The sequence below is a fragment of the Melozone crissalis genome, unplaced genomic scaffold, assembly GCF_028551555.1.
Source record: "Melozone crissalis strain CALT ecotype California unplaced genomic scaffold, PUWL_Pcris_2 ptg000044l_1, whole genome shotgun sequence".
NCBI classification, from domain to species: domain Eukaryota; kingdom Metazoa; phylum Chordata; class Aves; order Passeriformes; family Passerellidae; genus Melozone; species Melozone crissalis.
This window is the reverse complement of record NW_026535822.1, coordinates 7,024,347-7,039,343: the sequence shown is the minus strand read 5'-3', so window position 1 is coordinate 7,039,343 and position 14,997 is coordinate 7,024,347.

Below are 14,997 nucleotides of genomic sequence, written 5' to 3'. Positions count from 1 at the left end.
TTTTTGCAAATAAATAGGACCCCAGCAAACAAAAGATGCTTAGGGTTTTTTCCATTTTTATCTTTTTACTGGTGTGTTCTGTGACACAGACAATAAATACCATTGTAAGACCTATTTTTATCTAATAGAAACACTTGGAGCAAAACTTTAACAAATCTTCCTAACAAATGAGTATGGCGTCCAGCTTTCAGCTCCCAGTAGGAAATAATATTTGATTCATATTCAGAGAATTAATAGCCTTTACAATTGGAGACAGGATGTCACTTGAAGACTCATAACTTTTTTAAAAAAGTGTTCTGGAAGATACAGACTTAGAAAGCAGCAATAAATTAATGCTCCAAGAATTTTAGAATCTATGAAAGTAATTTACAGGATTAACTGCTTTGAGGAAATTATACCTAAAATAAATATACTAAATGGAATTATTAAAATAAAGTTAATTTCAGTTACTCATTCATCCTCTGGGAAGTCTAACAAGACTAATTATAGCAAACTTATTTGCAAAACATGTAAAATCACTTAAATCTAATAAAACTTATCTATAACAAAATTTAGCTGACTTTAAATTCTACATACCTCAACCCAATATAATCTAAACAGAATCCAGCTTTACCCAAAGTTAATAACACTCAAACTTAACAGAATCTAACTTAACTTACTTAACCACCTCAAATTAACAGGAGATAAACTTAACAGGACTAAACTTTAACAGTATTCAACATCCAATGGCACTCAACAGACAATTCAACTCAAACTACTTAATAACAGATAAAACTTACTATAGAAATAATATATAGCATTTACTATAACTTACTTACAGGCCTGATTCTAAAATATTAAGCTAAAATAACCTTTCTCATGTTTTTGCTATAGTATTTTTACACTTAAATACACCCAAACATAAGCTTACTCAAGGAATACCTGTGAAAAAATTCTTTTGAATTCAGTGCTTGCTTTTACATCTATCACATCTAAACAAAGCTTAAAGAATACAAAAAACACATTCATTACATCTTACTTCTACAATCACTTTAACACATCTTAACATCTTTAACTTTTTCAAAACACAGCTTTAGAGTCTGATATTCCACCGACTCAGCTATCCGGGCTTCTGATGTTTGCAGTCTCTGCTAATACAGATTCCAAGACAGCAGAACCAATGCTGAGCCAAATCGACTGAAATTTGACTCCCGCATTCACTACGCTGATCTGTCCTTCACAGTCTGTGCCGGGAAGAATAAAAGTCTCTTTAACTTCGCTTGTTTACCATCACTGGTCTCTCAATTTCAGCAGAGATCTTTCCGTTTTGTTGGCAAAAGTTCACCTTTATTACGGCTGTTAGGTCTTAAACTGTAGCTTTTGCCGACTGTGGGGGGAGGGAGAAACGCTCCCGCTTGAAAAAGCGCTCTGGTCCCGCGGCGCGTATGTCGGAGCGGGCGAAAACTCCCCCCCCGCGCTGGGCTCTTTGTTTACTCACTGTTTGCCGGCTGACTGCTGCAGGCACCGCTGCACGCGTGGCTCCCCCCGCGGTGGCGCGGCTTCTTCGCTCCCCCCGCGGCGCGCTTCGGTCGCTCCCGCCGCGGCTCCCGCGGCGGCGGCTCCTTCCGCGCGGCGGCTCCGCTCTCCCCGCCGCTGCCTCCGCAGCAATTCAGGCGGTCGCTCGCCGCGACTGCTCGCCGTGGCGGCGCGCCCGTGCCGAGTTCGGAGTAGCACAGCACCGCAAGCGCCATGAGCTGCGGCCGCTGTTTTGCACTCAGAGAGATAGTAACACAGCGCACCGTACATCACTCGCCATGGCTTGCTTAGCTTCTTGACAGTTTTATCACTCTCTAAAGCAGCCTCTGACAATAAATCACCGAATTCACGCCATGCCGTTAAGTCGTAAACCTTATGGAAAATCCCTTTATCATAGCCGTAAGTCCAAAGTCCTGTTAATTCCTTTTGCCAATTCATTCCCTTAATTTGCCTTTTTTGCAAGAAAGTAATAAAAAGTTCATATGCGGCTTGCCGGTCCATGCCTATATAAATGAGCGCGCTCTGCAGCACCTCCGGCGTCGGCCACACGGACCAGCCAAGACACTTCTATAAGGTCGCTTGGGGCACGGCACGTATCGGCGGGCTTCGTCCGCTTTGTTTTCGTGCTTATTGCCGTTCCGCAGCTGCTCCTCGGAACCTGGACAAGTCCTCACCTCCCCGTGGTTTTCACAATCCCCAAGAGCGTTCGTTCGCGTTCGTTATGCTCTATCACGTCCAGGGGTCAACCATTTGTTGGAGATGAAGGGGAGACGACCATCCTTTAATGCATCGAACTCCAATTTTATTGATCAATCAATCACCTTAAATAACAGTGCTAACGAACTTCATGAATATTCTGTAATCCAGATTTATGATAGGCTAACAAAGAAACTTCTAACCACTCCTCTTGTTTTAGAATACCTACAATTGTTTATTAAAAACAGAACCAGTGTTCCCAAAACTTCTTCATCAGTTCTCAGGGTGCCAGCTTTTCCCAGAGACGGTGTTCTTCTTGTTATGGGAAGACAGCCTGAGAACTTTATTGTTTATAAAGAGAGTCTAATTGTTTATAGAAATCAGAAGGCTGAGAACTGTTAGAAACTGCTTTACTTTTCTCTTCTACTTTTCTCTCAATTGTATGTCTCATGGCCTTTTTCTTCAAGCCATTCTTGAAAAACTCTCCAACAGTTGAGGGAGAGAGGCAGGGAGGGAACGGGTCCAGATCCAGTCCTTCCTGAAATGTGGTGTTTGCTGGCACTGCCAGTTCCCAAATCTTGATATTTCCCTATTCTGGCACAGCCCAAGTGCAGCAACTTGCTGGCAAAGAAAGCCAAAACCAAGCAAATACCTGGTACCTACAGCAACCCGATTTCGGGTTTGCTGACACCGCCAGTACCCAGATTGGGAATGTTTCAGATGCCTGCACAGCCTGATTCCAGCAGTCTGCTGGCACAGAAAATTAGCATCTGGCAATTTCTCAGTGCCAGCAAAACCTAAATGCAGCAATTTTCTGGCAAAGAAAGCCAGAACCCAGCAGCTTCCCAGTGCTGCCACCAGCACCATCCAGGTCTGGTGTTTGTTGCACAAGTGCCCAGATCTGGAAATTTCCCAGTGCTGGCACAGCCCAAGTGCAGCAATTTGCTGGCACAGAAAGCCAAAATCCGGCAATTTCCTGATGCCAATACAGGTGCCCAGACCTGGTGTTTGCTGCCACTGCCAGTGCTCACATCTGGATACTTCCCTGTTCTGGCAGAGCCAAGTCCAGCAATTTTCTGGTAAAGAAAGCCACAATCTGGCAATTCCCTGCTACCGTCATTGGCAATGCCAAGATCCGGTGTTTGCTGGCACCACCAGTGCCCAGATGCGGGAACTGCCGGGTGCCAGCACAACCCAAGTCTAGTAATTTTCTGGCAAAGAAAACCAAAACCTTGCAAATACCTGGTACATACAGCAACCCAATCTTGTGTTTGCTGACACCACAAGTGCTCAGATCCAGAATTTTTCAGGTTCCTGCACAGCATAATTCCAGCAATATGCTGGCACTGAAAGTTAACATCTGGCAATTTTCTGGTGCTGGCACATTCCCCACCCAGATCGCACTGCCAGTGCCCACATCTGGCAATTTCCCTCTTCTGGCACAACCCATATCCAGCAATTTGCTGGCAAAGAAAGCTAAGACCTTGCAATTTCCCCTTGCCAGCACTGCCCAATCTGGAGTTTTCTGGCAGCAGGATCCCAAGAAAGAAGGAAGAAAAGAAGAAAAGAGGAAGGCATCCAGATCCAGTCCTTCCTGGAGCCTGGAGCCTGATATGGGCTGCTTGCTGGCACTGCCAGTGCCCAGATCTGGAAATTTCCCTATTCTGACACAGCCCAAGTGCAGCAATTTGCTGGAACAGAAATCCAAAACCTGTGGCAGCTTCCTGCTACTGGCTCTGGCACTGCCCCCACATCTTGTGTTTCATGTAACCAGAACCCAGATTTGGAAATTTCTCAGTGCCAGCAGAGCCCAAATCTGGCAGATTTCTGTCGCTGGCAATGACACCACCCTGATCTGGTGTTTGCTGACAGCGCCGGCGCCCAGATCTGAAAACTTTCTGGTGCTGACACAGCCCAAGTCCAGTGATTTGCTGGCACAGAAAGCCAAAGTTTGGAAATCTGCAGGTTCTGGCTCCAGCACCATCCAGATCTGGTGTTTGCTGGGACCGCTAGTGCCCAAATTTGGAAATTTCCCGATGCCTTCACAGCCCAGGTCTAGCAATTTGGTTTTAGCTAGCTTAGGCAGAGAAGTTCCTCGGACTGTGACTTTCCTTTTTCTTGGAACTGTTTAAACCTGCTCTGGACTGAAAACCCAGAAAAACACCGGCAGCTCACACCTGTGGCCCCCTGAGCTCTGGGACGCTGCATTCCAGCAGCAGAGGGAATCAGGAGAGACCGAGTGAGCCAACTACAACCCACAAAAAGGACTTTCTGTATTTGCCATTTCTTCAGCACTGTCAGAGGTTTTATTTAATATTATTCATTTTTCATGCTTGTGAATGCTTCGCTTGTTAAATAAACTGTTTTTTTCACTTTTCTCAAGGGAAGTCTTGTCCTGACCTAGTAGGGGGAGGGGGCTGCTTGAACTTGCTTTCTAGACGGACCCCTTTTGGAGGTTTCCTCCCAAAATTTGCCCTAAACCAGCACAAACAGTCACAATGAAAATTTCACCAGTGGCATAATTTCCTGCTGGCAATCTTGTGACAGAAGCTTGACCTTGTTCTTCATGAGAGATTCTTGTGAAGAGCAGACAGGAGAAGATTCCTGGAAAACTGAAACAGCTTTCCAGAAGGGAAATGAAAATGAAAGAAACAATCCAAGATGTTTTCCTCGATTAATTTCTATGTTCCCCTTTTCCATGTTGCACTACTTCTCCATCCCAGTAATTCTAGATGCATAGCACTTCTAAGATCTGTGACTTAGAGATTTTTACATGGTCTAAAATACCGTGAGCCACACACAGTTTTCCTTCCCCTGTTTTTACTGGAAAGCAACACTGGAGGTGTGAGTGCAGTGCTGGGGTCAGGAAGGAATCCTACCCCAAGGGAAGGTGGCCCGACGGTGTTTGACCCTCAGCAAGGACAATGCACAGCAGCAAGCGAGGGGATCGCTGTGCCAGTGCGCAGGAGTCAGGGCTCTGCATCCGGGCTCAAGGCTGCAAAGTTCCCGTGTTTGGGCAGACGGAGGGGCTGCCCCCGGGGCGCGCGGGGCTCGAACGTGGGGCTCGTGGGGCGAGCGGGAAACGGACACGCGGACGAACGGCCCCGGTGCTTCAGTTGCAGCAGCGGCGGCGGCAGCAGCAGCGGCAACAGCGGCGGCAGCAGCAGCGGAAGAAGCAACAAAAACAGATTCGTTTTCTCTCTTTCTTTCTCTTATTCTCTTTCTTTCTCTCTCTTTCCCTTTCCCACTATCGGGCACCCTTCTCTCGGGGTCCCTTGCCCAGCGTCCCTCTCCCCTCCCCGCCTCCCCCCTCCCCGTGATGGGCCGGGCCATGCCCCCGGCCCGCCCCCGGCCCCGGGCGGGGCTGCCCCGTGCCCAGCCCCGGTTGTCCCGCCGCGGTCTCGCCTCCGCCCGGCTCTGGCTGTGCTGGCGGTGGCGCTGCCGGGCGGGCATCGGTGCCGGGGGCCGGGGCGGCATCGCCGCCCTTCGGCTCCGCCTGGCCCGAGCCCGGCCCCGGCCCCGGCCCCGAGGCAGGCTCCAGTCCCGGTCCCGGTCCCGGCCCCGGCTCCTCCCGGGGCCCGCGGAGGACACACGCGGCGCGGCCGCTCCCGCCGCCTCCGCTGCGGCTTCCCCGGCCCGAGCTCCGCCGCTCGGCAGCGCGGCCGGCGGCCCCGAGCCTCCCGTGCCGCGTTCCGAAGATGGAACGCCTGGGCATGGCCGGCCTGGGGCGGGTGAGGAGCGCTCGGGGGCCGTTGCTGGCCCCGGGCCGAGCGCTGACAGCCGCGTCCCGCCCGCAGGGACGGCGCAGGAGGCCCTGCAGGAGCGGCACCGGCTGGGCTCGCTGCTGGGGCGCGCTCCAGGCACAGCTATGGAGCAGAGAGCCCCGGGAGTGCCCAAGCTGGCCTGGGTGGAGACGGAGGAAGAAGAAGGCCCTGGAGCTACCCCAGGGCAGGAGATGGAAGAGGTGGTGCCATTCATTCCACCGCAGGAGGGTGAGTGGCAGAGCTGGGCTGCAGGGCTGGAGCCTGCAGCCAACTTGGCCCCATCCCACCCCATCCCACCCCATCCCACCCCACCCCATCCCATCCCATCCCCTGGGGACATGCCCACAGACAGGACAGAAGAGGGCCCGGGCAGACACCCCGCAGTGGCCGTGCTCCATCCCCTGGGGCATCCCGGGCTCTCTCTGCCTGGGGATCGCAGGGCTAGTCCGTGTTCTCCGGCCTGTCCTGCAGCCCCTCAGCTCTGGCTGTGCTCGCTCTTTGCCAGATGCTGCCCCGGAGCGCACACAAGAGCAGGAACGCACCCGTGGCCTCTTCCAAAGGACAGCGCAGGTACCTGCAGCCACCCCCACCTGGGCTGGGCCTGCTGTCCCTGCTCAGCCCAGCACTGTGTGTGTGGAGCACTCCATGCAACATCCCTGGCTTCTTGCCCTTCTGCTACAGATGGTTGGCAAATTCATGAAGAGGATTCGGGAGGAAGAGACCATCGTCATGGGCACTGTGCTCAGAGCATACCCTCCCATCTTCAAAACCAACACCAGTGCTGCCCTGCTGGATATGCTTGTGGAGGAGGGTCCTTCCAGTCCAAAGCAAGTAAGCAGACTGTGGCCTGACTTCCATCCTCCCAGCAATTGCTTGGCCTCCCAAGCCACGCCTGCTGCTTACTGTAAGCCTTGAGGCCATGGCAGTGTGGTGGCAAGGGAAGTACTTTTCTGGGGCAGCTGGGCACGACTCCCTCTGGCAGCTTTCCAAGTCTCCCCTGCCTTCTCCAGGTGCCTGCCATGGTCAGGTACATCCACCAGTGGCTCGTGGCCAATGATTCTGCCGAGCACAGGCTGGACAAGGCCCTGCTGAATCTCACCAGAGCACACCCGGATGATGCAGTGGTGACGCTCCTGCGTGTGGCCCCGTCCTGTGACAGGTATGGGGCCCACCTGCCCACAGGGCTCAGGCCTCCCCAGCCCATCAGCCTGTACTGCCTGGCCCAGGTGTGTGACCAACAGAGGCTTCCAGGGCCCTCTGGATGCTCCCTTTCCCAGCCCTGCCAGGCCAGCCCCTGAGCCTGCTGCCATGCTCCCTTGCTGCCTCTCAGGGCTCTGTCCCCACAGGGCTGGGCTGCCTGTCTGCTGCTGGCAGGGGGGCAGTGGGCAGAGGCAGAGCCGGTGGTCAGCCCGGGCCCCTAGGGATGCCCAGGCCATGGTGCTGTGTCTGACACCCGCCCTGAGACAGAGCTCTAACCCTGCAGAGCTGCCATCACCATGTGGAAGATCATCATGTGCTCACCCAGGACTGCAGAGCCAGTGCAGCTGATACTCCTGGATGTGCTGGGGAGCTGGCCAGAGCACAGCACATGCACCTCCAATGGGGATGAAACGGCTGTCTTTGGCCTGGCTGTGAGTTTCTGTAACTGGCCGTTGCTGGCCCCAAGGCTGCCTCTCCAGCAGCTCTCCATCCTCCTTCCCCCACTGCATCTCCCTGCCTCAGGCGCTGGCCTGAAACCTGGCCCAGGGGCAGCTTCAGGCCCACCAGGCCCCGTGCTCCCCCTGCCATGGTCTCTCCGGGCCTCTCCCTCCCCTGCTCGGGCCCTGCCACATGGACCCCTCGGCACTGAGCGCTGTCTCGGGGGGCTTTGTCCCTTGCAGGCAACCGTGGTGATGTGGAAGATCCTCCAGGAGCCCCGTGTCCCACGTGTAGTGACGCTGTATTTCCCCCACCTGTTTGTGCATCTGCTCTTACAAGTGTTCTTCAGCACAGAAGAGATGCCAGAGGAGGTGGATACCTTCTGGAAGAAATGCCAGGAAGAGCATGGCCTTGCCACCAGCCCCAACAGGTGCTCCATCCCACTCCTCCTGTCCCTGCCATGTGGCCTGTGAAGGAGCCAGTGCTGCCAGTGTGACCTGGGCTTTGCTCTCTGCACACAGGTTTGCAGTGCAGACCCTGAAGTCCCTGCTCTGCCTTCTCCAGTGTAAGCAGGTGGTGGTGTCAATGGAAGGCAAGCGTGGCTGGGACACGCTGCTCTGCGTTGATACCCACCACTCTGCCGTGGCTCTGCTGGCCGGGTGAGACCCCCCTTCTCCCCATTGCTCCTGGCATTTGTGCCCCGTGCCTGGGCTGTCCCACACAGTCCCCGTGGCTGGGGCCAAAGGGATGAGGGACAGCCAAGCAGACTGGAAAAGGCTGGGAAAGGAGGCTGCCTAGGAGCGGCCACATCTCAAAGGGCCCAGGTCCCCAGGCAGGGTGGTGGGGAAAGACAAGAACTGTGTGAGTCAGTGCTGGGAGAGGCTTCCCCGCCCCTGCGCCCCAGCTCAGGATCTTAATGCCATTTTCTGCCTTGCAGGGAGATGCGCCATGCATCCAGGCCCTTGTGTAAAAGGATCTTATGCTGCCTCCTTGACATGCTCAGTGAAGAGATGCCATACTGGGATTTCCCTGCCCTGGCATTCCTTGCTGAGGTGAGCCTGAAGGCCAGCATGACCTGGCTGAGCTGCCTCCCAGCTCTCTGCCCTCTCGTCACCACAGACGCCTGGGACGGTGCCCGTGCCCTGTGCTGCTGCCTGGGCCCAGCCCTGTGCGGCTCCGGGCTCCTGCCGGCCGGCTCCCCTGTCACTGCCCTGTGCCTTTCAGGTCCTCGAGTGCCTGGACTTGAGGGAATGCAGGGACAGCATCATGGATGTCTTGTCATGGCAGCTGCGGAGGGAGCGTGCAGACATTGGCAGCCAGCTGCTCAGGGCCCTCCTCCCGCACAGGGACCATTCCCCGCTGGTGAGAAGGGGGCAGTGGCCGAAGCTGTGCAGGCAGCGTGGGGCTGGGCAACGCAGTCGCTTGGCCCTGCGTGGGCTTCGGGCACTGCGGCAGCTGCCTCCAGCTCTCCTGCCTCCCGCTTCAGCTGCCCCAGTGCTTCAGGACAGGCCTTTGGCCTCTGGGCCGTGTGGCAGCAGGGTGGCCTTTCACAAACTTGCCTTCCACGCAGGCCGAAAGAATGCGGGGCCTGACTGAAGGGCTCGTGGAGCTCCCGCAGGTCAGGGTGACCAGCATGCTACTGGACTATCTGTTCCTGGATAATGGTGCCCCGATACCCAGCCCCATGGCCCTGCAACTGGCTAAGGTGTTCCTGCCACTCTTTGACAACGTAAGGCTCTGTGCCCCCAGCCACGGCCACTGGCTGCTGCCGGGACACTTGTTGCCCTGTGGAGATGCACGCCTGTGCCAATGTGGACCAGAATCAGCTGCTGCTTAGCTCTTGCTGCCTTCCTGTTCTACAGGGTGACAGCCAGGTGCAGCAGCTCTCCATGACTGTCTTTCAAAACTTGATGTCTGCTGTAGAAGAAGAAGGAAAAACGCCCCTGATGACACAAGTGTGTGAGAGCCTGCTCCCACTGCTCTTCCACTGCCATAATGAGAATCTGCGTGTGGCAGAGGTGAGGACTCGTGGGCTGCTGCTGTCCCCCTGGCAGGGGGCTCAGCTGCCTCCTGCCCTGCACCTGCTGGACCGCAGCCTCCTCCAGGCTGCGGCTCCTGTGCCCTGGGCTCTGGGGCCATCTCCACATCTCTGCTGCTCTCCAGACTTCTCGGGAAACGCTGCTTTGTGCGGTCAAGTTCCTGAAAAGGAAAGCTCTTGAAAAAACTGTGAAGAAAGAGAAACTCTCAAAGTTCGCTGAGCATCTGGTAAGGATGGCCTGCAAGCCCCAGCCTCAGCCTGGAGAAGGCCCCTGAGGGCGGTGCTCAGTGTGCAGGGCTGGCAGCTGTGCCCCTGCCCGGTGCTGCAGGCAGAGGCCGCGCGGGCTCTTCTCCAGGCTCCCGTGGGCCTGAGTCGGGTGCCCATGGAGCCCCGGCCCGGCGGGGCTGCGGGGCGGCACCACGGCTCCCCGGGCAGCAGCCGGCCCTCTGCCCCCTGCCCTCAGGAGCCCTTGGCCAGCGGCTGCTGGCCGCGCCTCAGGGCTGTGCGGGCAGGCGAGGCCGGCGATGGGCGCTGGCAGCGCCCGGCCCAGGAGCTGAGCCCGCGCCAACCCTTCCCTCCTGCCGCTCTCTGCAGCTGGCAGAGGACAGGAGCCGAGCGGCCGAGCACCTGCGCAGGGCACTGCCCTACCTGGACAGCCCACAGGAGCCCGTGCGAGAGGCGGCCGTCAGGTTCATGGGTGAGTCCCGAGCCCGGGCTCCTCCCCGGCCCGCCACAGCTCGGCCCCAGCCCCGCCTTCTGCCCCGGCAGCGCCAGCCCGGCCCGGCGCCGTGGAGCCCCGCCTGGCCTGGGCGTTGCTGCCGCCCTCTGGCAGCCGTGCCCTGGGGCGGCAGCGTGCGGCAAGGGCCCGGGCTGAGCTCTGCCTGGCCAGCAGCCCGTGTGGCCACAGCGCCGGCAGCGCTGCTGGCAGGGAGCTGTGCCGCTGGGGCCGTGACAGGCTCTGTGTTCACAGGCATGGCCGGGCGGCACCTGAGGGGGCAGCAGCAAGAGCTGCAGCTGATCTGCACTGGTGAGTGAGTGAGGGCAGCGGGCTGACAGCGGGGGCTGCTGGGGGAAAAGCTGCAAGGCCTGTCCTGGCTGCGGAGGGCTCTGCACCCGTGGGCAGAGCACACGGAGCTTTCAGGGCCACGTGGGCCATTGGTGGCCAGCAACTTGGGCTGATCCCGTTGCTCCCTGCTCCCTGCGGGCCATGGCAAGACCCGGCTGGGATGGCCCTGGCAGGGGGCTCTCCTGGGCTCCCCGCAGATCCGGCTCTGACCGTGCCTCTTTTCCTCTCTCTTGCAGCCCTGGAACCCCTGACAGAGGACACGAGCAGTGCCGTGTCACAGCTGGCACTTGAAACACTGCATGTCCTCCGGGCAATACAGCGTGGGCGATATTCCATCATCTGGAGGCTGCACAATCAGCTGCGCAGAGCATGGAGGACTCGGCCTCGCCTGTTGGGGCTTGGCTGCTGCACTGCCAGATGACTCACAAGGAGAGCTGATCTGGGAGGCTGTCTTTGCTGGGGGGCAACCTGAGCCAGGGGTAATTTTCCTTTTCTTGAAGATTTTTCTTTTCTTCTTTTCCATTTTTTATCTAGATTGTAAACAAACAATGTAGAGTATATGTCATGATATATATTTGTATATATTATAGATTATTGTAAATAACTCAATTCTAGAATGTGTTATGATACACAGACTGCTAGGAGCTTTTCTTTGCTGCCCAGGTTCTGCAGGGCAAGAGGCAGGAAAGGGTGAAAAGGGAGCTTGTGCTCAGCAGCAAAGCAGGCTGAGGGGTAGTGAGGCCCTCAAGGGGGCAAAGGGTGCTTGCGCTCAGCCAGCTGCCCAGGTGTGCAGTGGGCAAAGGGAAATGGCCAGAAGGCCCTTGGCCTGTGGTGGCTCTGCTGAAGCCTTTGTGCTGCCCACAGAGCGGCTGGGCAGGGGCCGGAGCTGCGGGGATCCCTGCCAGAGCGGTGCCTGGAGATGGCCACAAGCCCTGTGCCGGACAGGAAGGGCCATCCGTATCCTCCTGCCCGTCTGCTGCTGGCTGCAGTGCTGAGGGCTCCCAGGTGCCACTGGATGGGGCTGCTCTGGAGCTGCTGTGGGGCTGCTTGGCTGGGCTGGGGCAGCCCCTGAGGGGCTGGGGCGCTGGCAAGCCCTGAGCAACTGGCTGTCAAGAGGCCACAAGCAGCCCTTGTTTGCTTTGGGATCACCGTGATTTTAGGTGGCAGTGCAGGGGGGAAGAGCGAAAATGTGGGCTTCCCTCAGCCATGGCTGGGATTTTCCCTACCATGTAGGAGTTGGGCCTTCCTCAAGGCCCTGACAGAGATAAGAGTTTTTCCTTGTTTTCCCTTTTTGTATCTAATCTCTTTTCAATAATGTGTTGTTTGTTTTTCCAGAGGAAGCATTCCAGGTGGTCCAGTGTGGATGGGGAAGTACTGGGGAGCAGCTGTGGCGTGGATGGGCCGTGCCCTTGGAGAAGGCTGAGGCCATGGTTTGGGAGCAGCTTTTCTTGCAGCCCTGGCTGGTGTGAGGTGGGTCCCTGTGTGCTTGGCAGGGTGGGATCAGAGCTTTTGGGAGATGGCAGCGAGCACAGGAACATCCTGCTCTGGGCAGCTGCTGAGGGCTGGATGTGCCGTGGCTGGCTGCAGGCTGGGCACATGTCCTGCCCTCTGCTTCACTGCCAAAGGCAGCAGGGATCGGCAGCTCTGGGCACAGCCAGCATGGCCTGGGCACTGCAGGCCTTGGCACAAGGGGACAGGAGCCCTCAGCTGATGGGCACTTTCTGCTTTCTCTCTTTGCAGCTGGGCTCTGCAGGTGCTGAGGCTGCTCTGGGCTCTGCCAGGGCTCTGCTGGGCTCAGCCCTGGGTCCAGCTGGGCTGGCTCTGCCCTCACATTGCTCTGACAGCTTTGCATCAGACGAGCCCGTTGCGAGCACAGCGCCTGAGCTTTCTGCTTTGGCAGGTGAGTGAGACTCTGCTGCAGGCCCAGAGATTGCAGCTGGGGACACACATCCAACTGGCAAGGACCCAAACTCTCCACAGTCCCAGCTGAACGCCTGGATCTGCACAGGGTGTTTTGTCTGTCCCATTCTTCCTTCTTGATTGGCTGGAATTGTGCAACTGCACTTTCTTCCTCCTCTAGAAGTGCCATGAGTGGGCCAAAGCTGGTGAGTGGGCCGTGCTCCTGAGGCAGTGCAGTCTGGAGCTGATGGATGGAGAATTGCCCTTCTGCACTTCCAAACCAGAGCAAAAAGCCGTAAGTGGGACTTAGTTTCTCTTTGAAATCCCTGACAGTTTCAAAAGGAATGTGCAGCTCATTCCCAGGCTGAGAAGGAAGGTCATCTTGTAAGGGATTTGGGCTTTGACAGAGTTTCCATTCCCAGTCCTGCTTGGAGCTGGAAGGGCACAAAGCAATTTCCTCTTGCTTCGACCACAGTTTCAAATACCAATGTTGGAAACAAAGCCCAAAATCTTTGAAGAGGTTGCTGAGGTCAGTAAGATGGATCCATGCCATCAGCACATTTGCAATGGAAATAACTGAGTTCTCTTTTTCAAAAGATCATTTACTTCTTAATGCAAAGAATGTAACTTTGCGTTTATGTTTTGGTTTTTTCACTAATATTTTTTCACTAAAACTTGGATTTTATTCTTATCTTTTACCATTAACCTATTTTTTTCCTTTTTCCTTTTTTTTTCCTTTCAATAGAAAACATGTCCTATCAAAGGAATGTCCTTTGCTCCTGGTTCCCGTGTGGAGCAGCTCCCTTCCTGCTGGCTGAGCTGCTCAGGCAGAGCCCGGCAGCTCCTGGCCCTGCAGGGCTGAGGCTTTTCCCCGTTGCTGGGCACAGACTGATGGAGCAGCACTGCTGAACACGGGCACACAGAGGGACCAGCAGCAGCTGCCTTTGGCCACCTGAGGCTCCAAGGCCCAAACTCTGAGCAGCCAGGGCTGGAAGAGACTGGCAGGATCTGATCCCTGACTCTGGGCTGGGGCTGCACAAATGACCCCACAGCAGCAGCAGCAGCAGCAGCAGCAGCAGCAGATGGAGCTGACTTTGAGCACAGCCGCTGCCCCTCTTCCCTCCCGTGTGCAGCGGTGTCACAGCAGCCTGAGGCACCTGGGAGCCCCCAGTGCCAGCAGGGACTGGAGATGGCAGCCCTGGGCTCCTGGAGGCTGTGCAGGGAACGGAGCTGGGCAGCTCAGCACCAGGAGCTGAAGGAGCTGAAGCCTCAGGCCACAGGAGCTGGGCAAGAGGGAACTTTTGAAGCAAGTAATGCTGCTAAAATAGCCCCAGCTGAATGCAGTGGATATAATCATGGAATCACAGAATCCTTTCTGTTGGAAAAGCCCTCTGAGCTCACCCAGTGCAGCCGCTCACCCAGCAGTGCCAAGCCCAGCACTAAACCACGTCCCTGAAGTGCCAAGGCCTGGACACCAGCCCTGAGTGAGGCCTGGACAGCAGGCCCTGAGCCAAAGGTGGCCTCTGGATGAACCTTCCAAGCAAAGGTTATCTTTGTATCTGCTCCCTGATGAAATATGCATGGTTATTAGCACTATGATAGATGTAGCCACTCATTAGTGAACATGTCTTGACCTTTGTGTATTTAGAAGCCAGACAAGGCCATGAAATCTGACATCTGGCCTTGTTTGGGGCTGAAGGATCAAAGTCAGCTCCCTTGGTTCCTCCTTGAGCCCTGGCCAGGCTTTGGGAGGGACCCAAGAGGAGGATGAAAGCAGATGTTGCCACACTAGCAGTGCTGTCAGTTTGTTCATTCAGCACTGTCAGAGCTGGGCCCTCTCCCAGTGGGGTTGGAGTCTCTCCTGGGGCTGGAGGCACCTGCAGGAATTCCCAGTGCCCAGGAGTGGCTCTGCAGCCCTTGGCTGTGACAGCTTCCCCAGCTGCTGTGTGGGTCTGGGGGATGGTAAAGGCTGAGGGTAAATGCTGCTGGATCTTTGTTAATCACTGCAGGCAATCTGTGGTGGGGATGGTTGGGTGCATTGCTGAGCTGCTCCTTTTGTGATTCTTTGCTGCTCTGAACTGCAGGAAATGACACTGATTCCTTCACTTGGAGTCTGTGTCTTTGGTGCTCACCCTGCCCACTGGTGAAACAAAACTGGCACAGTCTGGCCAGATCCCAACAAAATGTCACTTGTTCAGTGTCAATGTGAGGAATCAGTCCCATCAGAAATTCCCAGCTGGGAAGCCCTTCCCTGGAGTTCCCTGGCTCTGGAGTGGGCTGAGGTCGGAGCCCTGTGGGAGCAGTGGGGCAGTTGGGTAAAAGAAGCTGCACCCCTGGATGGCTTCAAATGCATCCAAAAATTGCACATGGAAAAGGAAAAG